This window comes from Pseudophryne corroboree, chromosome 1 (genome assembly GCF_028390025.1).
Source record: "Pseudophryne corroboree isolate aPseCor3 chromosome 1, aPseCor3.hap2, whole genome shotgun sequence".
NCBI lineage: Eukaryota > Metazoa > Chordata > Amphibia > Anura > Myobatrachidae > Pseudophryne > Pseudophryne corroboree.
This window is the reverse complement of record NC_086444.1, coordinates 449,334,665-449,361,541: the sequence shown is the minus strand read 5'-3', so window position 1 is coordinate 449,361,541 and position 26,877 is coordinate 449,334,665. Positions and strand designations below refer to the sequence as shown.

The following is a 26,877-nucleotide window of genomic DNA, read 5'->3' as shown; positions in this document are numbered from 1 at the left end:
GGGGTACTATTCACCACTGTTTCTAGTCCCGAAACCGAACGGGTCCTTGCGGCCCATTCTCAATCTGAAGTCCTTGAACAAGTATGTGCTGGTCTCCAAGTTTCGTATGGAAACTCTGCGCTCTATTGTTCTGGCCTTGGAGCCTGGGGACTACGTGGTCTCCCTGGACATACAGGATGCCTACCTGCTATATTCCTATTGCAGTGTCTCATCAGCAGTACCTCAGGTTTGCAGTGGGCAATCTTCATTACCAATTTCGGGCGTTACCGTTTGGTTTGACAAAGGCTCCCTGAGTTTTCACCAAAGTAATGGCGGTCATGACGGCTACACTCTGCCGTCAAGGGGTCAGGATCCTACCGTACTTGGACGACTTGTTGATCCTGGCAAATTCCCCAGAACTTCTTCTGTGTCATCTAGATCTGACGGTCCAGTTCATGAAAGCCCACGGATGGCTGATCAACTGGAAGAATTCCTCCATGGTTCCTGCTACACCTGGGAGCGTTATTGGATACTCACAACCAACGGTTGTTCTTGTCTCAGGAGAAAGTCCTGAAGCTTCAGGACAGGATTCAATGCTTCCTATCTCGTCCACAAGTGTCGATACATTCGGCAATGCAAGTGCTAGGTCTCATGGTGTCTGCTTTCGACATGGTGGAGTATGCTCAATTCCATTCTCGCCCTCTGCAGACGTTAATGCTGACCAAGTGGGATGGCCTGCCTCACCGGATTAGATCTCACATGATCTCCTTGTCTCTGGAGGTCCGTCTGTCACTGAGCTGATGGCTTCAGGACCAACGATTGAGCAGGGGCCGTCCCTTCTGGACATCCAACTGGGTCCTGCTGACGACGAATGCCAGTCTGAGAGGTTGGGGCGTGGTGTTGGAACAACACTCTCTTCAGGGTCGGTGGACCAAGGAGGAGTCTCTACTCCCGATAAATATTCTGGCATTGCGGGCAGTGTTCAATGCGTTGACAATGGCCCAGCATCTAATACAGAACAGACCTGTTCAAGTACAATCGGACAACGCCACCATGGTGGCGTACATCAATCATCAAGGCGGCACTTGAAGCCGCATGGCAATGAGGGAAGTATCACGGATTCTTCAGTGGGCAGAACGCCATCTGCCTGCCATATCCGCAGTGTTCATTCCGGGGGTCCTAAACTGGGAAGTAAGCTTTCTCAGTCGTCAGGACGTACACGCCGGAGAATGGAGCCCCCATCCAGAGGTGTTTCAACTTCTCGTGGACAAGTGGGGCCTTCCATATGTGGACCTGATGGCGGAAGCGCCCTGGTTATCTACCTAGGTGGTGTCTTCTTTCCACCTTAGCCAGGAGATTGTGGTTCCGGCCTTTGTCTCTCCGGATTTATCCTCAAAAGAGCGGTCTTTGGATGTGGTACGGGCTCTCCGTATCTATGTGAAGAGGACAGCCTCCATTAGGAAGTCTGATTCTCTCTTTGTACTGTTTGGTTTTCACAAACGTGGCTGGCCTGCTAACAAGCAGACCTTGGCCAGATGGATTAGAATGGTGATTGCACATGCTTATGTACAGGCTAGACTTCCAGCTCCTGCTACCATCAGAGCCCATTCTACTCTGTCTGTTGAACCTTCTTGGGCAGCCCGCCGTGGTGCGACCCTTGAACAATTGTGCAAGGCGGCTACGTGGTCCTCAGTGAACACGTTCATAAGGTTCTATGCCTTCGATACTTCCGCCTCCCAGGATGTTTCCTTTGGACGCCGGGTTCTTGTGCCCGCTACAGTGCGTCCCCTCCCATAAGGAACTGCTTTCTGCGAGGTACACTGGATTCCACAGGGCGCCCACCCTGATGCACTTAGCTTCTTTGGGTTGGTATGGCATTAGCCGCTGATACCTTCTCCTGTCGTGAGAATGTGGTGTCTGTGGCTACTAACCCTTGTCGTCTCTTTTACCTGCTACTGCATTGAACTGGTTAACAAAACTGAGCTTCTGTGCACAGAGGCGGGGTTGTAGTGGAGGCGGCACTGAGTATCTTTGGGAACAGTCAAAGCCTTTAGCCTGTTGGTGCCTCGGATCAAGTTCCTACTCTACACCCCGATGTTATTCCCTGTGGAATCCAGTGTACCTCGCAGAAAGAGATTTAACAAAGGTAAGTTCTTACCATAAATCAATCTCTCTCTCTCTCTCTCAAAAAAAAAAAAAAAAATATATATATATATATATATATATGATAGAAAGATATTTTAACTTAGTTACTTCAATTTAGTTATTAAATAGGAAAGTACTATTATAATTTTTTATTTTACATGCATGTTGCATCGTATTTGATATCATTAGATTTTATACAGGCACATGCAACCATGAGGCGGCGCATTAGCCTCTGACAATATAAACCCTTCATCACATCTTTACCAAACCGCAGTTCCGTGTATAATACACCTATATCTGGCTTATATTAGTAATGTTCCATATAGACTAAAGCACACAACTCTCCAGGGAACCAGCTTCCCAAACATGGCATTACCTTGCAATGGACAAAAAGGATCTGATTCAGTGTATCCATACATATTTTGCGCATGCTGGCAAACTTTCTTAGCCTGCACTGAAGGATGCAGGCTAAGGGGAACATCTGCTAACAGAAACTGAGTAAATTGAAAAACCTGCCTGTTCAACTAGAACCCAATGCAAATATTTATATGTTGGCTTCATGACCCATTCCTTAGGATGGACGAATTTGGTCAGCCACATAATCAAATCTAGGCTTGGGGAGTACCATGATAAGAGCCTGCAACATGGCATGCGGTCAGGATCCCTGTAGTCAGAATACCAACGCTGGCATCCCGTAACAGCTTGGAATGCCAAAGCCGGTATCCCAACATTGATTGAAATCCAGCACCGGGATCCCGACCGCTGTAATCCTGATCGAGGGCTGCTTTGACAACGCACTGGTAATCCCCTGGGGGGTGAGGGGGGAGGGTTATGTTGCTGGTGGGAATGGTTAGGCTGCTGGGAAGGGAGGTAAGGGTTAGGCTGCGGGGTGGGGATTGGTGGTTGGTTAGGGTCGGACTGGGGGAAAGGCGGGTTAGAAGGTTGAGGGAGCAGGGTTAGCTTACTTAATAGTACGTGTCGGGCTCCTAAGCGCCAGAATGCTGCTGTTGCTATTAGGACAGTCGACATCCCAAGCGCCGGGATCCCATATCCAGTCCTTCAACTTGGAAGAGGGTAGAGTATGGCCCTCTACTATATTCAGATGTCAAGTTTTGAGAAAATAAAATACTGGAGCAGCTTCAGACTCAAAGGTAGAGGTGGGGTAGCCAGACACTACAGCAGATAGGTGCTAAGGTGGGGCCCAGGACTGCAGGGATCCAGCAGAGCTTCGGTAGGAAGAGTGCCAGGACAATAGTCTTAGCACATGCCCATTAGTGCTTTACAGGAAATGTTGATCATTCACATCAATCCATATTGGAATGGATCTTACAACAAAATTGATATGAAGTGTAATACCTGTAATACTAGTGTGACCACTCTAGATAACCCGTAGTTGCTAAGTAAACAATGCTCTCTGCAAGAATGAATGGTCTTTTTCAAGAACAGTGACTTGTTTCAAAATGAAGCAAATTGCATACCCACACTAAAATGTACACACAAGCATGAACGTATATGATTAAGGACACTTAGAATGGATTTTGCTTTTAAAACAGCATGTCGGACATAACATTTAATCACCAGTGTGTAAGGGTTTATAAAGTGGTTTATAATTCACAAGAAAGCTATTTAATTGCAGAAAGAAATGCAATAGATAGTCACACTGGGGGCATACTTAAAGTATAGATTAAATCAATGGTTCCCAAGCTGGCTGCCGTGGGGCACTTGCATGGGTGCCACAGGTTGGTGGTTCAGGAGCAAATCAAATTATTTATGGTCAATGTGATAGGCAATACCAGAGCTGTTGGCTGCCAAACATAATATATGTGGACAAACAGAAGTGCAACCCTGTCCACCACCACGTAACTCAACCTAAGGAAGACAGGTAAACAAATAATTTAATGCAATGGTTCCCAAAACGTGGTACTCAAGGCATCCCAACAGTCCAGGTTTTAGGGATAGCCCTGCTTATGTACAGATAGTATAATCAAACTGACAAGATATTAAATCACCTGTGCCTAAGCATGGATATTCTTAAAACCTGGGCTGTTTGGGGTGCCTTGAGGACTACGTTTGAGAACCACTAATTTAATGTAATAATCTTTGCTGAATTTCTCAGTAAGAAACTTCAGGCCTTAGTGTACTGTGAAACTGAAAATAATGCTCGTACTCTATTTGCTCTGTGATTCAAGAAAATTTGGGAACCACTACATTAAAAAATTAATGCACACTGTTTATGTTTGTGTTGCCTTTTTTTCTCTTACGTCCTAGAGGATGCTGGGGACTCTGTAAGGACCATGGGGTATAGACAGGCTCCGCAGGAGACATGGGCACCTAAAAGAACTTTTCCTGTGGGTGTGCACTGGCTCCTCCCTCTATGCCCCTCCTCCAGACCTTAGTTAGATTCTGTGCCCAGAGGAGAAGGGTACACTGCAGAGAGCTCTCCTGAGTTTCTGTGGAAAAAGAATTTTGTAAGGTTTTTTATTTTCAGGGAATCCTGTTGGCAACAGGCTCCCTGCATCGTGGGACTGAGGGGAGAGAAGCAGACCTACTTAACTGATAGGCTCTGCTTCTTAGGCTACTGGACACCATTAGCTCCAGAGGGAGTCGGAACACAGGTCTCACCCTGGGGTTCGTCCCGGAGCCGCGCCGCCGTCCTCCTCACAGATGCCGGAAGATAGAAGCCGGGTGAGTATGAGAAACAAGAAGACATCTCAGGCGGCAGAAGACTTCAGATCTTCATGAGGTAAGGCGCGCAGCGGTAAGCTGCGCGCCATTGCTCCCATACACAACACACAGACAGCACTGATGGGTGCAGGGCGCAGGGGGGGGGGGCGCCCTGGGCAGCAATAAACCTTGTTTTTGGGCAATAAGGTGCTATTAGGCTGCGGAGGCAGCAAATAGATGATCCCCCGCCATTTTTGTAAAAATTGAAGAGGGACCAAAGCCCGCCGCTGGGGGGGCGGAGCTTGATCCCTCAGCACTAACCAGCGCCATTTTCTCCACAGAGCTGCATGAGAAACGCTGGCTCCCCGGACTCTCCCCTGCTGAACGCTTCAGAGGTTGGAAAAAAGAAAGGGGGGGCACATTGGCGCGCAGTGAGTGGGAAATTGTATATAGCGCTTTCATATTATATATATATATATACAGTATATATATATATATATATATATATATATTTATAATATGAAAGCGCTATCTGGTTTTTCCAGTGTCATTTGGGCGCTGGGTGTGTGCTGGCAACTCTCTCTCTGTCTCTCCTAAGGGCCTGGTTGGGGTTTTGTCCCCTTATAGGTATATCCCTGTGTGTGGGGGGTCGGTACTTGCGTGTCCACATGTCTGAAGCGGAAGGCTTCTCCAAGGAGGAGGTAGAGCAGATGAGTGGTGTGTCCCCGTCGGTAGTGCCGACTCAGGAATGGATGGACATGTGGCATATGTTGAATGCAAGTGTGACCTCTTTACATAAGAGGCTAGATAAGGCTGAATTCGGGGAGGCGTCAGGGGGTCAATCCTCGGATTGGACCAACTCACAGGGCCCATCGGGGTCTCAAAAGCGTCCCTTGGCAAAAATTGTGGACACAACTACTGACACGGACTCTGATTCCAGTGTCGACTATGATGAAGCTAAATTGCACCCTAAGGTGACAAAGAGCATTCAGTGTATGATTATAGCAATAAGAGATGTGTTGCATATTGCTGATGAACCCTCTGTTCCTGACACGAGGGTACACATGTTTAAGGGAAAGAAACAGATAATAAACTTTCCCCTTACTCATGAACTTAATGAGTTTTTTGAAAAAGCTTGGGAGACTCCGGATAAGAGACCGCAGATTCCCAAAAGAATTAATATGGCATACCCCTTCCCTACACAGGACAGGGTACGTTGGGAATCCCCTCCCACTGTGGACAAGGCTTTAACGCGCCTGTCAAAGAAAGTGGCGCTACCGTCTCCAGACACAGCGGCCCTCAAGGATTCTGCGGATCGCAGGCAAGAGACTACTTTAAAGTCTATTTAGTCACATACTGGAGCTTTGCTAAGACCGACAATTGCGTCGGCATGGGTATGTAGCGCAATTTCAGCCTGGACAGATAACCTGTCGGCTGACCTTGATACCATGGATAGAGATACTGTTTTGTTAATTCTAGCCCATATCAAAGACGCAGTCTTGTATATGAGAGACGCTCAAGGGGACATTGGATTACTGACTTCCAGAGCCAATGCCATGGCTATTTCAGCGAGAAGTTCCTTGTGGAGCCGCCAGTGGACGGGTGATGCGGATTCGAAAAAGCATATGGAGGTTCTACCCTATAGGGGAGACGTGTTGTTTGGGGATGGGCTGGCGGACCTGGTTTCCACAGCTACCGCAGGTAAATCTAACTTTTTACCGTTTATTCCCCAACAGCAGAAGAAAACTCCAACATATCAGATGCAGTCCTTTCGGTCACAAAAGTCCAGAAGAGGTCGGGGATCCTCCTTCCTTGCCAGAGGTAAGGGTAGAGGGAAAAGAACACCTGCTTCGGCTGGTGCCCAGGAACAGAAGTCCTCCCCGGCTTCTACAAAACCCACTGCATGACGCTGGGGCTCCCCTGCGAGAGTCCGCACCGGTGGGGGCTCGTCTTCGACTCTTCAGCCAGGTCTGGGTCAGCTCAGACCTGAATCCTTGGGCGTTGGAAATAGTTTCCCAAGGCTACAAACTGGAATTCGAAGAGGTGCCCCCACGCCGATTTTTCAAGTCTGCCTTACCAGCTTCTACCCCAGACAGGGATGTAGTGTTAGCTGCAATTCAAACGCTGTGTCAACAGCAAGTAATTATCAGGGTTCCCTTGAACCAACAGGGAAGAGGGTACTATTCAACCCTCTTTGTGGTCCCGAAACCGGATGGTTCGGTCAGACCTATTTTGAATCTAAAATCCCTAAACCTGTACATGAAAAGATTCAAATTCAAGATGGAATCGCTCAGGGCGATAATAGCCAGCATGGAGGAGGGGGAGTTTATGGTGTCACTGGACATAAAGGATGCTTACCTTCATGTCCCCATATATCCTTCCCATCAGGAGTACCTGAGATTCGCTGTACAGGATTGTCATTACCAATTTCAGACGTTGCCGTTTGGGCTTTCCACGGCCCCAAGGATTTTCACCAAGATAATGGCGGAAATGATGGTGGTCCTGCGCAAGCATGGAGTCACAATTATCCCATACTTGGACGATCTCCTGATAAAGGCGAGATAAAGAGAGCAATTGCTGAGCAATGTGACACTCTCTCGGTTGGATTCTAAATCTACCGAAGTCACAGTTGATTCCAACAACTCGACTAACGTTCCTAGGTATGATACTGGATACGGAACAAAATAAGGTTTTTCTCCCGTTGGAAAAAGCCCAGGACATCCAGAACATGGTCAGAGACCTGCTAAAGCCAAAAAGAGTGTCAGTTCATCAATGCACTCGTGTTCTGGGGAAAATGGTGGCAGCCTACGAGGCCATCCCCTTCGGCAGGTTCCATGCAAGGACGTTTCAATGGGACCTTCTGGACAAATGGTCCGGGTCCCATCTACATTTACATCGCAAAATAACACTGTCCCCCGGGACCAGGGTGTCTCTTCTATGGTGGCTGCAAAGTGCTCACCTTCTGGAGGGTCGCAGGTTCGGAATTCAGGACTGGATCCTGGTAACCACGGACGCGAGCCTCCGAGGATGGGGAGCAGTCACCCAAGGAAGAAATTTTCAGGGACTGTGGTCAGACCAGGAGTCCTGTCTACACATCAACGTGTTGGAGCTAAGAGCCATATACAACGGCCTTCGACAAGCGGAGAGTCTTCTTCGCAACCTACCTGTTCTGATTCAATCAGACAATGTCACAGCAGTGGCTCATGTGAACCGCCAAGGCGGGACAAGAAGCAGAGCCGCGATGGCGGAAGCAACCAGGATTCTTCGCTGGGCGGAAAATCACGTACGCGCTCTGTCAGCTGTCTTCATTCCGGGAGTGGACAACTGGGAAGCAGACTTCCTCAGCAGACACGATCTCCATCCAGGAGAGTGGGGACTTCATCAAGAAGTCTTTGCAGTGATAACGGGTCTTTGGGGAGTTCCTCAAAGAGACATGATGGCGTAACGCCTCAACAAGAAGCTTCGGAGGTATTGTGCCAGGTCCTGGGACCCTCAGGCAGTAGCAGTAGACGCCCTGGTAACGCCATGGGTGTTCCAATCGGTCTACGTGTTTCCTCCTCTTCCTCTCATCACAAAGGTGTTGAGGATCATAAGGCGAAAAAGAGTACAGACAATACTCATTGTTCCAGACTGGCCTCGAAGGGCCTGGTACTCAGATCTTCAGGAGATGCTCACAGGAGATCCCTGGCCTCTTCCTCTAAGGGAGGACATGTTGCAGCAGGGTCCCTGCGTGTTCCAAGACTTACCGCGGTTACGTTTGACGGCATGGCGGTTGAACGCCGGATCCTAGCTGAGAAGGGGATTCCGGAGGAGGTCATCCCTACTCTAATAAAGGCTAGAAAGGAGGTGACGGTAAAACATTATCACCGTATCTGGCGAAAATATGTGTCTTGGTGTGAAACCAAGAACGCCCCTACGGGGGGCGTGGTCTGGCTGCTGAAGGAGGAAGCAGCACGTAGTGAAAGCTCCGGAGATTTGGGGCTTATAAACCCCTTATTACCCTGCACCAGCCTGCTTTTATAGTGCCAAGGAGTCCCCCCTGGCTGACCTGACCCCTTGGGCGAGCCCTGTAGTAGCTGCGGAATCGGGGAGCAGCTCGTGGAGCTCCCGCGGGTTGCGGCCTACAGACGGCCGCCGGACCGGGACCTGGATTTTTCTTTCAAGCCGGCACGCACTTCCGGGACCGCGGGAGGGTGCCGCGCACCTCTCCCCTGCCTACTGGAGCCCTACTCACCGCTAGACCTGCTGGAGGAGCGTCTCCTGTTGCCGCCGGCTGCGACGGGTGTCCGGAATCGCTGGAGGCACCAGGGAGTGACGGAGCCGCGGGGGCCCGGCGGCCATCTTGGAGCGAGCTCTCGGCCGGCGCACGGATCCGGAGGCTCACGGAAGAGGACGGGGGACTGCTGCAGAGGACACCAGAGCTGAATCTACTCTGGTGGGTGAGTGTCCTGCCGTGTGACGCCTCTCCCCCCATTAACACCCATCCACGGCCGCTCCCAGCGTGACACCGACGGCCGAGGCCTCGGCATCATCCACCTGGAAACCGGGGACTACAGTTGAGAGGGGTTCAGGCCGACACAGCGGGCCCCGAGCACAAACCCGCAAACACCTGCTCTGTATATATATGAACCCCCTTCCACCTACCGCAGGCCTGACAAGTGGCCATATCCTTTACATTTTTGCATTATCTCTGTTCAGCAGGCCTATCTTCTATTTTACAGTGGAGGTGCCCTTTGGATTACATATCCTGGGTTGGAGCTCCCCCTAGTGGCTCACCCATATACATAGTTTATATGCGATTCAAGTGCCCTTACACTTACCTGCCAGATTTTGCAAAGAGCCGTGGGCCGCCCTCGGAGAGCCGGTGATACAGTGGTCCTACACCTCCCTTCACATTACCGGGGAGACGGGATCCAATGCCTACGATGAGCCCGATCTATTAATGGCGGAAACTGATTGATGTCGTGTTAATGCCATTCCACGGGGAGTCACCATGCTGTAGGCACTTCACAGCGTAACGAGCAACACCGGGATTGTGCTCATGCCGTCTCTTGCTATCACTTACCTACCTAACTTCTTTTAAACATGGTCAGATCCGGGAAAAAGAAAGGTAATACTACACTACCTAAGGAGACCGCGACCCAACCGGGAATGAGATCGTTCCTACAACCTACTCCTGCAAAGCTTTCTGGAGACCTCTCCCCCTCAAGCCCGTCTTCCTGTCATTCTGCTTCCTCTGCCTCCCCGTTAAGGATGGAGCAATCTACCTCACACTCACACAGCGATACCGCTCTTCAGGATATCCTGCAATTTATGAAAACACTCCCAACTAAGCAGGATCTCCAAGACACCATACGAAGAGAGCTGGCATCCATCAAACAGGATATCTCGCAGCTTTCTGATAGGGTGGACACGCTGGAAGCTCATCGTGATTCTACCGATACCTTTATGGGATCCTTAACAGATGTTATTAAAACCCAATCAGACGAAATCCGCTCACTGCGGACCCGAGTATTGGATTTGGACAACAGAGGTAGGAGAAATAACATCCGAGTGAGAGGTATCCCTGAGGAGGTTCCCCAGACAGGCTTAGTAGATGCCTTGACGAAAATATTCAACACAGTCCTGGGCAACGACCCAGCTGCCGTCATCACGTTCGACAGAGCCCACCGTGCTCTCAAGCCGAGGGGGCTTTCTTCCGATCGACCCCGAGACGTCATATGTCGACTACATTATTACTCTCAGAAGGAAGAAATTATGAATAAAGCACGTCACATAGATGACCTGGTCTTCAATGACGACCCAATTTCCATCTTTCAGGATCTCTCCTGGCATACCCTTCAACAAAGAAAGATCCTCCGCCCCCTCACGGAAGAACTCCGCAAGCGTCAGCTGAAGTACAGATGGGGTTTCCCCTTCAGCCTACAGGTATCATCTTCAGGAAAGATATACACTCTCCATACCCCATCTGACATCCCCACCTTCTGCTCCGATCTCGGTCTCCCACCCTTGAAGGTCCCGGATTGGGACATCATCCTCCCGGATCTGCACCCGCCACGACCTGCGGGGAGTGGAACGGCATGGCAAGTGGTCGGCAGTTCTCAAAAAAAAAAAACCTCGGGGCCCCTCACTGCACGCCAGGATTCCTCACCTATCTGAAGGTACTGTTCCTCAATACTCTGCCAATTGATCCTTTTCGTTTTCTTCAGAAGGACTGAACACTCTAACCGTGATATGACGGGTGAGGCGAGTTTTATGTGGCTTTATACCACCTCTGCCTCGTCTTGCTGTATCCCCTCCGGTTTCTCCTTCAGCCCTGGAGTCCAGTGATGTGACTTTGCTAGAAGATAGTTACTTGTTACTACCGGTTAATACTGTTGACCATTATTATTTTTCTATAGTTTATATCGGTTTCTTACAATGGTTATGCTACGAAGTGGTGCCTGCAGGGGTGACTCCCTTACCCCAGTCCCGCACACGGCCGTTGTGCCACATGGAGATGCTGGTAAATATACTTACCTGCTTCCCCATTGCGGATGTTTCTATGTTCATGATGTTTCTATTCTCTATGATTTTTTTTTTTTCTCTTCTCTTCTTCATTCTTCTCTTCGTTCTCGTTTTCTTTTTTTTCTTTGGTGAACTGTCCGAACGTTATGCTTCCCTATGTTTTGATATGATGTGATGTCTTTCCCAGGTATACTTAAATTCACCTCGATTAATGCAAGAGGGCTTAACACCCCTGAGAAAAGGTCCCATTTACTTCGGACGCTGCGGTCTGACAGAGTGGATGTGGCTCTGATTCAGGAGACACATTTTAAGATTTCTGCTCGTGGACCCTCCTTAGTAAATCAAAGATTTCCCCTTGCTTTCTACTCCAACAATCCTGAAAGTAAATCTAAAGGGGTCGCGATAATTTTTTCCAAAGCCCTCCAAGTGACTAATGTCTCTGTCCATAAATTAGTTCCAGGGAGACTACTAGTAGTCCAATGCAATATATTCTCCCAGACATACACCCTCATAGCCCTTTATGCTCCAAATCAGGGCCAATTGCCCTTTTTTCGATCCCACCTTCCCCGACTTGAGGCCCTTTTGACGGGTATAGTAGTTCTGGGAGGTGATCTAAATTGGTCCATGGACCCCTCCATTGACACCTCCCCACCAGCCCCTAACTTCTCTGAACACAAATATAGACAGGTTAGGAAGGTCTTCCACGAATTTCAACTAGCTGACTCTTGGCGGATCACACATCCCACTGACAGAGACTTTTCATTTTTCTCGCACCCACATCAGGTTTACTCACGACTAGATTATTTGTTCTTGAGCCATAAACACCTCCCCTTAATAGCGGAGGCCTCTATTGGTTCCATTACTTGGTCAGATCATGCCCCTGTATTCCTGACCCTCTTGGCCCCCTCCCGAACACCTGGCCCTTGGACCTGGCGTCTCAATGAATCCCTTCTGTATGATGAATATTGCAAGTCAGAATTAGATAAGGCATTGTCTGATTATTTTGACATCAACGATACAGGGGAACTATCCGAAATTATGATTTGGGAGGCCCACAAATGTGTTATACGTGGTAAACTGATCCAACTAGGCTCCTTTGTAAAGAAGAATAGCCAGGCCTTAATCACCACACTACTGCATAAAATTCACTCCTTAGAGTCCCGCCACAAATCCTCCCTGTCCCCATCGGACTTGGTGGAACTGTCTGAAGCCCGGACACAACTCCGGTTGACCCTCAATAATAAAACCCAAGCCTCCTTGCGTAAATGTAATAGCAAATATTATAAGTGGGGAAATAAACCGGGACGCCTGCTGGCTCAGGCACTCAGATCCCAGAGACTGGCTTCTTTTATTCCCTCAATGAAAAACAGTGCGGGTTCCCTATGTTTTAAGTCCCCAGAGATAGCAGCATGCTTTAAAAATTATTACAATACCTTATACAACCTAGGTGACCCTTCCCAAGCTCATGATCCCCTTTCAAATATGTTGAGATCCAGGAAATATTTAGCTGACGTGGCATTCCCTCAGTTGTCAATGTCTGATCGAGACTCTCTAGAAGCACCTTTCACTTTGACTGAGGTGGAACACGTTATCTCTACCGCACCTCTACGTAAAAGTCCAGGCCCAGATGGCTTCACAGCCACTTATTATAAGACGTTTAGGGAAGCTCTCGCTCCTAAACTACTGCAGGCCTTTAACTCCATCTCCGCTGAAACCCACTTTACCAGACAATCACTTGAGGCCCACATTACTGTGATCCCTAAACAAGGAAAGGACCCCTCAGTATGCTCCAGTTACAGGCCAATCTCCCTGCTCAATTTGGATCTTAAATTTTTTGCGAAATTAATGGCGCTTAGATTAAACGAATTTCTCCCATCACTCATCCACAACGACCAGGTGGGGTTTGTCCCCGGTCGTGAGGCAAAAGATAATACGACAAAACTCCTAAGCCTTATCCATTTGGCCTCTAGCAGCAAGACATCCACTGTGTTGCTGTCTACAGATGCCGAAAAGGCTTTTGACAGGGTAGATTGGGATTTCATGAGGGCGGTGCTGGAGCATATTGGGTTGGGCCCACGAGCCCTCCATAGAATATTATCACTGTACATACAACCATCGGCCAAAGTGCGGGTTAACGGGACCCTTTCTGACAACTTCCTTATAAGTAACGGAACGAGACAGGGTTGCCCCTTGTCCCCCCTGATTTTTGTTCTTTGTATTGAAGCCCTGGCCAGGGCTATTAGAGCGAATAATGAGATTACGGGGCTACAAATAGGTAACATAGACTATAAACTTGCTCTATTTGCAGACGATCTACTGACGACGGTCACACACCCTGCGCTCTCACTTCCCCACCTGATGGGTGAATTGGATGTTTTTGGCTCACTCTCAGGTTTTAAAATCAACACATCTAAATCCTATGCCCTTCATATTTCAACCCCCCAAGCGGTCTTGACTGGTTTGAAAGCCAAGTTCCCTTTCCAATGGCGGGACTCCCACATCACATACCTGGGAGTCCAGCTATCCGGCGACCCTTCACGTCTGCTGTCCTTGAACTTTCACCCTATTCTCCAAGCCATTAGAAATGATTATTGCAGATGGCAATACCAAAATCTCTCCTGGCTAGGCAGAATCAACGTTGTGAAGATGAACACATTACCCAAACTGCTATATCTCCTCCAGACCTTACCAATTCAGATCCCTGACTCCTGGTTCCGGACTGTGGGATCTTTGATCCAACAATTTATTTGGCGTCGTAAGAGACCCAGAATTAGTAGATCCATCCTGACTCGCCCGCCTCAAAAAGGTGGGTTTCAACTCCCAGATATCAAAACCTATTACCAGGCAATCCTCTTAAATAGAGTCTTGGATTGGACCAGGAGCCGGGAGAGTAAACAATGGGTGGTCTTGGAGGGTTTATGTTTGCAGCTATTCCCAGAAATTTTCCCCTGGCTCCCGACCTTGCCCAAACTGCCACACCCTCACCCGACGGTCTCTCCTACACTTTCTTTTTGGAAAGGGATACGGCGAAGATCGTACATCTCCTCTGTTTTTGGCCCCCTCACCTCCTTTTTGAGCAACCCGACCTTCCCACCAGGCCTCTCACTGGGGTATTATCACAATTGGGCGTTAGAGGGACTTTTTAGAGTGGGTCAACTAGTTCACCCGTCTGGGATTAAACAGTTCTCGGAAATACGAGAGAAATGGGAGATCCCACAGGCGGACTTCTGGAACTTCCTGCAGGTCCGACACTTTCTATACACAGATAATATGTACCGTCAGGCGTCAAGGGAGCTGACCGCGTTTGAAAAAATGTGTGTGGCCCCCATAAATCCCTTACATACTGTGTCCTCCCTGTATAGACTCCTAAATACGTCTGACTCCCCGACCCCTCCCCTCTTCACCCAAAAATGGGAGAAGGATCTGAACATCTCACTCTCAGATAGGGAATGGGACTCTATTTTTCTTAAAGCCCATAAGAGCTCCATATGTATACAGGTCAGAGAAACACAATACAAGATCTTGATGAGATGGTATAGACACCCTACCCTCTTACACGTAATTTCCCCATCTGTCTCACCTGCCTGCTGGAGGTGCCACGGGGACCTGGGTTCTCTATTACACATCTGGTGGACCTGTCCCCTCATTAAAAGTTTCTGGGATGCTGTAATTTCCACTTCCGGTGATATCCTACATGCTCCTGTACCATCTGACCCGGCTTTTTGGTTACTAAACCACTCCACTACCCCAATCTCTACTTATAAGTCATCTTTACTACGACACCTTGGCAACGCTGCACGGGCAGTAATTCCCACTTTGTGGAGGTCCACTAGTCCTCCTTCACGTTGTACCTGGTTCTCCAGACTAGACTATTACATGAATATAGAAGATGTATTATTGAGCGCTGGAGACAGACGCTCCGAATTTATTGCGATGTGGTTGCCTTGGATAGAATACAAGACTTCTGAGTCGTATAAGACTTACATCTCCTCCGCAAAATGAAGCGGGTGATGGGGGCCACTTCGTAGTTCGATATTTGATATAGGTCCTAGACCAGCATGTTTAAATCTATCAATCCACTACACATATTCTACCCTCCTTCTCTCAGCACGCTCGGTTCAGTTCACCTCTCTCCTTTGTTGTTTTCCTTTTCTTGTTCTATACCTATGCTCTGCCATGTTTTGTTTTTTTTTTTTTTTTTTTTTTTTCCTTCTTCTCAGTTTTAAAATGTTAACACAGACTTTGACCATACTGAAAATTCGGCTATCAATTTGTCTATGTTCAACTTTATCGCTTTATTACGCAGATGATTGACATTCATACATGTTTATAAGCTGTTATGAGTCAGTGTTTGTTTCAATAAAAACAGATTATACAAAAAAAAGAACGCCCCTACGGAAGATTTTCATTTATGTCGTTTTCTCCACTTCCTACAGACAGGAGTGGATATGGGCCTGAAATTAGGCTCTGTTAAGGTACAGATTTCGGCCCTCTCGATATTCTTTCAGAAGGAATTGGCTTCTCTTCCAAAAGTCCAGACTTTTGTAAAGGGAGTGCTACACATCCAGCCTCCTTTTGTGCCTCCAGTGGCACCATGGGACCTGAACGTGGTGTTGCAGTTCCTAAAATCACACTGGTTTGAACCACTTAACAAGGTTGAGTTGAAATTTCTTACCTGGAAGGGGGTCATGTTGTTGGCCTTAGCATCTGCAAGGCGAGTGTCAGAATTGGCGGCCTTGTCTCACAAGAGCCCCTACTTGATTTTTCATGTTGATAGAGCGGAATTGAGGACACGGCCTCAATTTTTGCCTAAGGTGGTTTCTTCATTCCATTTGAACCAACCCATTGTGGTGCCTGTGGCTACGAGTGACTTGGAGGATTCCAGGTCCCTGGATGTAGTCAGGGCCTTGAGGATTTATGTAGCCAGGACGGCTAGAATTAGGAAAACAGAGGCTCTGTTTGTCCTGTATGCTGCCAACAAGATTGGAGCGCCTGCTTCGAAGCAGACTATTGCTCGCTGGATCTGTAACACGATTCAGCCGGCTCATTCTACGGCTGGATTGCAGTTACCGCATTCGGTTAAGGCCCATTCCACTAGGAAGGTGGGCTCTTCTTGGGCGGCTGCCCGGGGTGTCTCGGCATTACAGCTTTGCCGAGCAGCAACTTGGTCGGGGTCAAACACTTTTGCTAAATTCTACAAGTTTGATTCCCTGGCTGATGACGACCTAGCATTTGCTCAGTCGGTGCTGCAGAGTCATACGCACTCTCCCACCCGACTGGGAGCTTTGGTATAAACCCCATGGTCCTTACGGAGTCCCCAGCATCCTCTAGGACGTAAGAGAAAATAAGATTTTAAACCTAACGGTAAATCTATTTCTCCTAGTCCGTAGAGGATGCTGGGCGCCCGTCCCAGTTCGGAAACTCTGCAAGACTTGTATATAGCTGTTGTTTACATAAGGGTTATGTTACAGTTGGAATCGGTCTTGGACCGCTACTGTTGTTTGTTCATACTGTTAACTGGTTATGTATGTTCCGGGTTACATGGTATGATTGGTGTGGGCTGGTAGGAATCTTGCCCTTGAATTTATAAAATCCTGCCCTCGTATTGTCCATCTCCTCTGGGCACAGTTCTCTAACTGAGGTCTGGAGGAGGGGCATAGAGGGAGGAGCCAGTGCACACCCATAGGAAAAGTTCTTTCAGGTGCCCATGTCTCCTGCGGAGCCCGTCTATACCCCATGGTCCTTACGTAGTCCCCAGCATCCTCTACGGACTAGGAGAAATAGATTTACCGGTAGGTTTAAAATCTTATTTTTGCGACCGCCATAGATGTCATATTTAGAGGGTAAATGTAAATAATTTAGATTCAAGTTTTAGTTCTGTACACAGAATGCTTCCCAGCTATAAACAGTTGACTCTTCTTATTTACAGATGGAAGGCAAGCTCCACTATACAAAGGACAGCTCAGGAGGAAGGAAGAAAACAAAGCACTGGCTGTACGTGTATGAGGCGCAGTCTGGTATCGCATGCTGTAACATTGTCCATTAGAGGGCAGGATCTAAAATGCGACATAACAAATGTGGTCACAGAAGCCACAATCACCACATGACTTGGACTATAAAGGGCCTCAGTGCCAGCCATCATCCCTGTCACTTAATTTTAATTTTAAGAGCTAGTATGACGTGGGTCCTGTGCCTATGAAGAGTGCATCCAGTGTACAAATTTAAACACTTTGGGGCCGATTCAGTTGTTGGTCTCCAACTAGATGGCGCCCAATGGAGCAGTTAAATTGCTACTCCGTTTGGACACGCATGCAGTCGGGGAGAAACATTTCAGTTTGCAGCCCCCTGAGGTGCGAGCAGAAATGTGCGTACTCTCCATGGTTATGGGAGTGTGTACACCCTAAACCAGGCATGTCCAAACTGCGGCCCTCCAGCTGTTGTGAAATTACATATCCCAGCCAGCATGCCCTGACACAGTTTTGCTGTCAGAGAATGCTAAAGCGGTGTCAGGGCATGCTGGGATGTGTAGTTTCTCAACAGCTGGAGGGCCGCAGTTTGGACATGCCTGCCCTAAACTGTACTTTTGACGAGTTAGACGCTTTGCATGGCTAAACTCTGTACTAATGGCGCGCATATGGGGAAAGCGTGCCCAACGGGGCAACAATTGAATAACCCAGTACGTTTGGCCGCCCACAAAACAATTGAATTTGGACTGACTGTATTCTAGGTTAGTCTTTTGATGTAACATGGTCATGTAATCTGTGTAATCCCAATAAAAATAGTATCCTGAAGAAGGCAGATAGTATATTTATGTAAACAGGATCTAGTAGCAGCTGTCCTGACAGTTATTGTTTCCAGTTTACATCTAATCTATAGTTTCTCTAACGTCCTAGTGGATGCTGGGGACTCCGTAAGGACCATGGGGAATAGACGGGCTCCGCAGGAGACATGGGCACTTTAAGAAAGAATTTAGATTCTGGTGTGCTCTGGCTCCTCCCTCTATGTCCCTCCTCCAGACCTCAGTTTGAATCTGTGCCCGGACGAGCTGGGTGCTGTTCAGTGAGCTCTCCTGAGCTTGCTGTAAGAAAGTATTTTGTTAGGTTTTTTATTTTCAGGGAGCTCTGCTGGCAACAGACTCTGCATCGTGGGACAGAGGGGAGAGAATCAGCCCTACTCTCTGAAGATAGGTCCTGCTTCTTAGGCTACTGGACACCATTAGCTCCAGAGGGATCGTACACAGGATCTAACCCTAGTCGTCCGATCCCAGAGCCGCGCCGCCGTCCTCCTCGCAGAGCCGGAAGACAGAAGCCGGGTGAGCACGAGAAGCAAGAAGACTTCGAAATCGGCGGCAGAAGACTCCGGTCTTCACTGAGGTAGCGCACAGCACTGCAGCTGTGCGCCATTGCTCCCACACACACCTCACATACTCCGGTCACTGTAAGGGTGCAGGGCGCAGGGGGGGGGGAGCCCTGGGCAGCAATTGGGACCTCTTTGGCAAAAGTCTAGCATATATACAGTTGGGCACTGTATACAGGGCCGGCGCCACCACTAGGCAGCTTTAGGCAGCTGCCTATGGGCGGCGACCACTGGAGGGCGGCAGCTCACGCTACTGGTAAATGCTTCTTGACCCTTGCTCAGCTCCTCCTCTTCCTTAAGAGGAATATGTTGAGAGGAGCAGAAGAACTGTACCACTAGCCGGCAGCACGCTGCTTACTCTATGTGTATAGAGTATTAGAGGCGCTGCCGATGGGTTACACTCATACTGTCAGCGCTAGCGGCTGAGAACAGTTGGGCGGCCGCGGCATCCCTGCAGCGCTGACAGTATGAGTGTAACCCATCAGCAGCGCCTCTAATACGCTATACACATAGAGTAAGCAGCGTGCTGCCCAGTGGCTTAACTAGCAGCGGTGCATTGCACCGAGGCCCGCCGCTGTGTAGGGGCGCACAGCCGCCGGCATTACAAAGAGTCACACTGACTCATTGTAATACTGCCGCTTCCAGCGCTGTACCTACCGCCAGTGCCCCAGTTCCTAATAATAAAGTGCAGCACATAATCGGGGTCCCAGCCGCAGAGGGAGGAGGGGCTGCTCTTCTCTCTCCTCCCCGCTCAAGCATGTCCGCCCGCCCCACGGACTTACTGGTGCCACGATACAGGTTGTTAAGGGTGAGGAGGGACGATCTCCCATCTCCTCCCCACTGTTCTCGAGCGCCTCCCCCTCCTCCCAGATGTTGTAGTGCTGGCCAATTGTCTGTTGAGTGCCCTTCCGTTTGTGCAGGAGGGGCCTCTCTCTCTGCTCCTCCCCCATACTCATTTAAGCTGGTTGTGTGGGACTGCCTGACCGGAGGGGGAGGAGAACACGCTCTCTCAGCTCCTCACTCCCCTTTCATATTTATTTTCCACCCTCCTCCCGTCCCCTGCTGTCCGTGGCACCAAAAATCAATTGGAGGGAAGCAGAGACACTGGCCATCTCCACGCCCAGCAGCAGCCCTGGATTGCACAAGCCACAGACTACAGGTAGGGAAAAAAGCAATGCAGTATGAGAAGGTGGCAAGTGCTGCTCAGCCTCTCTTCCCCCCCCCCCCCCCCCTTCATCTTCCTTCCTCTTCACCCTTCAATCCCTCTCCCTCTCCCCCTCTCTCTCCCCCTCTCTCTCAGTCTGACTCTCTCTCTCTCTCTCTCCATAATTCCCCTCTCTTTCTCAGTCTCCCCCTCTCTTCCTTGATCCATCTCCCCCTGTCTCAACCTTTCACCAACTCTCCATTTCCCTGTCACCCTCTGCCTCATCCCCGTCATCCTCTGCCTCATCTTCGTCACCCTGTACCTCACCCTGGGGTGGAGGAGGGGGGCCCAAAGCATATCCTTGCACCTGGGCCCACCACTCACAAGTTCCACCACTGGTGCTGCCGGCTGGTGGTACAGTTCTTCTGCTCCTCTCTGCGCTGACATATGCCCGCCCCGCACCACAAGAAATGACTCTGCATATGGGACTCCTGCGGGGATGATTGTGTTGTGCTATGTGTGGGACTGGGACTACACTGCAGGGCAGACTGCGCGCGGCTCCCCTGCTACTGTTCCCTGTCTGAGTGGATCACAGTCTCCTTCTTCTGCAGCCTGCAATATATAGTCGCCTTGGATTGGTCCCGATTATAAATTTTTATGGGTAGAATTTCTTCTTCACTGGGACTCCTCCTGCAGCCATTAAGGTACCCTTAAATTGCAACCTCAGTACTCCATTCCTCTACTGTAGAAGTGTATGTATATGTGTGTGTGTGTGTGTGTGTGTGTGTGTGTGTGTGTGTGTGTGTGTGTGTATATATATATATATATATATATATATATGTATACACACACACACACACACACACACACACACATATATATCAGTTACATAGCATAAATACATGCCCCGTTGCGCTCCGCTGTATATTGCATGGCAGTGAATGTATAAAGATTCAGTTTGGCTGCACTCAGGAGTAAGCTATCCAACGGTGTCCAGACACATTACAGCCTTTCTGGGGGTCCCCGCAAAAAAATGTCACACATAGTGAATTTTTTAAAATATAATTTTTAGCGTCTGGGCGGGTTTTTCTCTCTTTTTTTTTTTGGGGGGGGGGGGGGGGGGGAGTGCAGCAGGCACATGTTTTGCCTTGGGTGCCGAGAGACCTTGCACCTGCCCTGACTGTATATATGTATGAGCCCCTGCCAAGAAAATGTATATTTAAGCGGGACAGAAGCCCGCCGTCGAGGGGGCGGGGCTTCTTCCCCAGCACTCACCAGCGCCATGTTTTTTCTCCACAGCACCGCTGAGAGGAAGCTCCCCAGCCTCTCCCCTGCAGATACATGGTAGAAGAGGGTAAAAAGAGAGGGGGGGCACATAATTAGGCGCAAAAATCAATATAAACAGCAGCTACTGGGTTAACATTAAGTTACTGTGTTATTCCTGGGTTAATAGCGCAGGGGTGTGTGCTGGCATACTCTCTCTCTGTCTCTCCAAAGGGCCTTGTGGGGGAATTGTCTTCAGATGAGCATTCCCTGAATGTGTGGTGTGTCGGTACGTGTGTGTCGACATGTCTGAGGTAAAAGGCTCCCCTAAGGAGAAGATGGAGCAAATGTGTGTGTAAGGGGTGTCTCCGTCGACAACGCCGACACCTGTTTGGATATGTGTAATTAAGTGCTAAGGTGAAATTATTGCACAAAAGATTAGAGAACAGACAGGGAATCTACCCATGTCTGTCCCTATGTCGCAGAGACCTTCAGAGTCTCTCAATGATCACTATCCAAAATAATAGACACTGATATCGACACGGAGTCTGACTCCAGTGTCGACTACGATAATGCAAAGTTACAGCCAAAATGGCAGGAAAGTATTCAATATATGATTATTGTAATAAAAGATGATTTGCATATCACTGATGACTCATCTGTCCCTGACACAAGGGTACACATGTTTAAGGGGAAGAAAGCTGAGGTAAATTTCCCTCCTCTCATGATGAAAAAGAGCGGGAATCTCCAGACAAGAGACTGCAGTTTCCCACAAAGAATTCTCAGGGAGTATCCTTTCCCTACTAGGGCCAGGATACGATGGGAATCTTCCCCTAGGGTGTCACGTTTGCCCAAAAGGTAGCCCTGACTTAACAGCTATCCTCGGGGATCCTGCAGACAGCGTGCACATTCTGGTACACTACTCAGACCGGCGATTGTGACGGCATGGGTTTATAGCGCTGTAGCAGCGTGGTCAGGTACCTTATCAGCAGAGATTGAGACCCTAGTGTATATGTGTGTATATATATATATATAATATATATAGATATATATATATTAGAGATGCTGTCTTAAGATATATATATATATATATATATATATATAAAACATGCCCAAAGAGACATTAGTCTACTGGGTTCTAGAGTCAACGCTATGTCGATTTCTGCTTGACGTGTCCTGTAGTATATGCAATGAACAGGTGATGCCGACTTAAGAGGCATATGGAAGGCTGAGGATTGTGTGGAGAAGGGATCTCGGACCTGGTCTCCGCAGCTATAGCTGGTAATTCTGATCTTTTGCCTTATATTCCTGCACAGCCTAGAAAAGCACGACATTATCAAATGCAGCCTTTCGATCACAAAGAAACAAGAAAGTCCGAGGTGCGTCCTTTCTTGCCAGGGGCAAGAGGAAAGAAGCTGCACAACACAGCTAGTTCCCAGGAACAGAAGTCCTTCCCGGCCTCTACAAAATCCACCGCATGTCGCTGGGGCTCCACAGGCGGAGCTAGGCCCGGTGGGGACACGTCTTCGTAATTTCAGCCACAAGTGGGTTCACTCCCTGTTGGATCCCTGGGCAATTGATATTGTGTCTCAGGGATACAAGCTGGACTTTGAGGAGATGCCCCTCACCGACGGCCCTGCCGGCTTCCCCCCACGAGAGGGAAATAGTGTTAACTGCAATTCACAAATTGTATCTTCAACAGGTGGTGGTCAAGGTTCCCCTCCTTCAACAAGGAGGGGGTTATTATTCGACCATGTTGTAGTCCCGAAACCGGACGGTTCGGTCAGACCCATATTGAATTTAAAATCCCTGAACATATACCAGAAAAGGTTCAAGTTCAAGATGGAATCGCTAAGAGCGGTCATCGCAAGCCTGAAAGGGGGAGATTTTATGGTGTCTCTGGACATAAAGGATGCATACCTTCATGTCCCCATTTATCCACCTCATCAGGCGTACCTCAGATTTGCGGTACAGGATTGTCATTACCAATTTCAGACGTTGCCGTTTTGTCTCCCCACGGCCCTGAGAATCTTCACCAAGGTAATGGCGGAAATGATGGTGCTCCTGCGGAAGCAAGGTGTCACAATTATCCAATACTTGGACGATCTCCTCATAAAAGCGAGATTAAGAGAGCAGTTGCTGAACAGCGTATCACTTTCTCTGGAAGTGTAACGGCAACACGGCTGGATTCAAAATATTCCAAAGTCGCAGTTGGTTCCTACGGCTCATCTGCCTTTCCTAGGCATGATTCTAGACACAGACCAGAAGAAGGGTTTATCTCCCGATAGAGAGAGCTCAGGAGCTCATGACACTGGTCAGGAACCTATTAAAACCAAAACAGGTGTCAGTGCATCACTGCACTCGAGTCCTGGGAAGGATGGTGGCATCATAAGAGGCCATTCCCTTCGGCAGGTTCCATGCGAGGACCTTTTCAATGGGACTTACTGGACATTTGGTCCGGATCACATCTTCAGATGCATCGGTTAATCACCCTATCCCCCAGGGCCAGGGTGTCTCTCCTGTGGTGGCTGCAGAGTGCTCACCTTCTCGAGGGCCGCAGATTCGGCGTTCAGGACTGGGTCCTTGTGACCACGGATGCAAGCCTCCGAGGGTGGGGAGCAGTCGCACAGGGAAGGAATTTCCAAGGTCTGTGGTCAAGTCAGGATACTTGCCTTCACATCACCATCCTGGAATTAAGGGCCGTATACAACGCCCTACGTCAAGCGGAGACCCTGCTTCGCGACCAACCGGTTCTGATTCAGTCAGAAGCCACCAGAATTCTTCGCTTGGAGGAGAATCACGTAAGCGCACTGTCAGCAGTGTTCATCCCAGGAGTGGACAGCTGGGAAGCAGACTTCCTCAGCAGGCACGACCTCCACCCGGGAGAGGGGGGACTTCATCAAGAAGTCTTCACGCAGATTGCAAGTCGGTGGGAACTGCCACAGGTGGACGTGATGGCATCCCGCCTCAACAAAAAGCTACAGAGGTATTGCGCCAGGTCATGAGACCCTCAGGCGATAGCTGTGGACGCACTGGTGTCACTGTGGGTGTTCCAGTCGGTCTATGTATTTCCTCCTCTTCCTCTCATACCCAAGGTGCTGAGAATCATAAGAAAAAGAGGAGTGAGATCAAATACTCATTGTTCCGGATTGGCCAAGAAGGACTTGGTATCCAGATCTGCAAGAAATGCTCACAGAGGACCCGTGGCCTCTGCCTCTAAGACAGGACTTGTTGCAACAGGGGCCCTGTCTGTTACAAGACTTACCGCGGCTGCGTTTGACGGCATGGCGGTTGAACACCGGATCCTAGCAGAAAAAGGCACTCTGGATGAGGTCATTCCTACGCTGATAAAGGCTAGGAAGGACGTGACGGCTCAACATTATCACCGTATATGGCGAAAATATGTTGCTTGGTGTGAGGCCAGGAATGCCCCTACGGAGGAATTCCAGCTGGGCCGTTTCCTTCACTTCCTACAGTCGGGAGTGACTTTGGGCCTAAAATTGGGTTCCATTAAGGTCCAGATTTCGGCCCTATCTATTTTCTTTCAAAAAGAACTGGCTTCTCTACCTGAAGTTCAGACGTTTGTAAAGGGAGTGCTGCATATTCAGCCCCCTTTTGTGCCTCCAGTGGCACCTTGGGATCTTAACGTGGTGTTGAGTTTCCTGAAATCACACTGGTTTGAACAACTCAAAACGTTGGAATTGAAATATCTCACGTGGAAGGTGGTCATGCTACTAGCCTTGGCTTCGGCTAGGCGTGTGTCAGAATTGGCGGCTTTGTCACATAAAAGCCCCTATCTGGTTTTCCATGCGGATAGAGCAGAATTGCGGACCCGCCCACAATTTCTGCCGAAAGTGGTATCATCCTTTCATATAAACCAACCTATTGTGGTGCCTGTGGCTACTTACTGACTTGGAGGATTCCGAGTTGCTTGATGTGGTCAGGGCTTTGAAGGTTTATGTAGCCAGAACGGCTAGGGTCAGGAAAACAGAATCTTTGTTTATCCTGTATGCTTCCAACAAGCTTGGGGCGCCTGCTTCAAAGCAAACTATTGCTCGCTGGATCTGTAACACGATTCAGCAGGCTCATTCTGCGGCTGGATTGCCGCTGCCAAAATCAGTTAAGGCCCATTCCACTAGGAAGGTGGGCTGCTCTTGGGCGGCTGCCCGAGGGGTCTCGGCATTACAGCTTTGCCGAGCGGCTACTTGGTCAGGTTCAAACACTTTTGCAAAGTACTACAAGTTTGATACCCTGGCTGAGGAGGACCTTGTGTTTGCTCAATCGGTGCTGCAGAGTCATCCGCACTCTTCCGCCTGTTTGGGAGCTTTGGTATAATCCCCATGGTTCTTACGGAGTCCCCAGCATCCACTAGGACGTTAGAGAAAATAAGATTTTACTTACCGGTAAATCTATTTCTCGTAGTCCGTAGTGGATGCTGGGCGCCCGTCCCAAGTGCGGACTTCTTCTGCAATACTTGTATATAGTTATTGCTGCAATAAGGGCTATGTTATAGTTGCATCAGGGTTGTACTGATGCTCTGTTGTTGTTCATACTTTTGACTTGGTAAGTTTATCACAAGTTATACGGTGTGACTGGTGTGGCTGGTATGTATCTTGCCCTGGATTACCAAAATCCTTTCCTGGTACTGTCAGCTCTTCCGGGCACAGTTTCTCTAACTGAGGTCTGGAGGAGGGACATAGAGGGAGGAGCCAGAGCACACCAGAATCTAAATTCTTTCTTAAAGTGCCCATGTCTCCTGCTGAGCCCGTCTATTCCCCATGGTCCTTACGGAGTCCCCAGCATCCACTACTGACTACGAGAAATAGATTTACCAGTAAGTAAAATCTTATTTTTTTCCAGGTAATCACAAGTATAATTAAGATAAAAAGGGGCAGCGGATTAATATATTTATATGCGAGTATAAGGTAGTCATTGCTGTTATGCAAAGGTCAGTGATATAAAGCTATGTGGTACTAACACTGGCAATGGGCATTTTGTGTGTGACGTTGCTATAATACATTTATAGTATAGGCAAGGATTGATTCTGGGTGAGGTTATCACTACCGCTGTTCACAGAGTCTAATGTTGCAAACTTCTCTTTCCAGAGCCGCATTATGCTTCTCAATAATGAGATAGATCAAGGCATGAAAAATTGGTCAGAGAGGCAAGAAAAATGCAGAGAGGAGCAGCTGCTGAGACAGAAGCACCAACTGAAGAGCAAGGCATTATTTAAAAAAACTGCAAAACCCAAATAAATACAGATTGTATATTTGTACTGTGTATTTTCTACCATTCCAGGAGATCACTGTAGGTTTTTCCACTGGTTGTGTGTTTGAGGTAGATGTCACTGTTTTAGTAAAGGTTTTAGCGCACAAGGTGATGGCACAATAAACAAAACCATAACTAGAAAGATAATGTTAAACCTATTCCCTCCTGGAGGGTACCTCAGTAATCTACACGTGCCGAGGTTTATGAGGACCTGGAAAAGTCTGAGTGTTTCAATCTTGTAAATGTCACATCAAAAATACAACCACCTGCAACATTTCATTAAATGTTTCATTAAATTAAACATTTCAGTTCTTCTCCTAACTGCTTTTTAAGAGTCATTTATATGCAAAATGAAGAATGATGGGATGAAAATTATACGAGTCTGACGGTTATGTTAGGACCCTACTTTTAGCGCTAGGTCTCTGCAATCACCCCATTTGTTTTTTTCTTCTTTTCTAGGCGTGACCTATTCCACCCAGGTTAATCCTACGTAGTACGCCCAATGTGGGTGCCTCCTCTTGTACCTTTTGTGGGTGGAATATATCACCCGT

At 48.5% G+C, this 26,877-nt stretch overlaps 1 long non-coding RNA gene across 1 annotated transcript; it reads left to right on the top strand.

Moving 5' to 3' along the window:
* Positions 1-17,216: 17,216 nt before the first annotated feature.
* Positions 17,217-26,647, top strand: LOC134900621 (uncharacterized). Its single transcript, XR_010174181.1, has 2 exons — positions 17,217-17,289; positions 26,164-26,647. It is a non-coding gene; the product is annotated as an uncharacterized LOC134900621 (long non-coding RNA).
* The last annotated feature ends 230 nt before the right edge of the window (positions 26,648-26,877 follow it).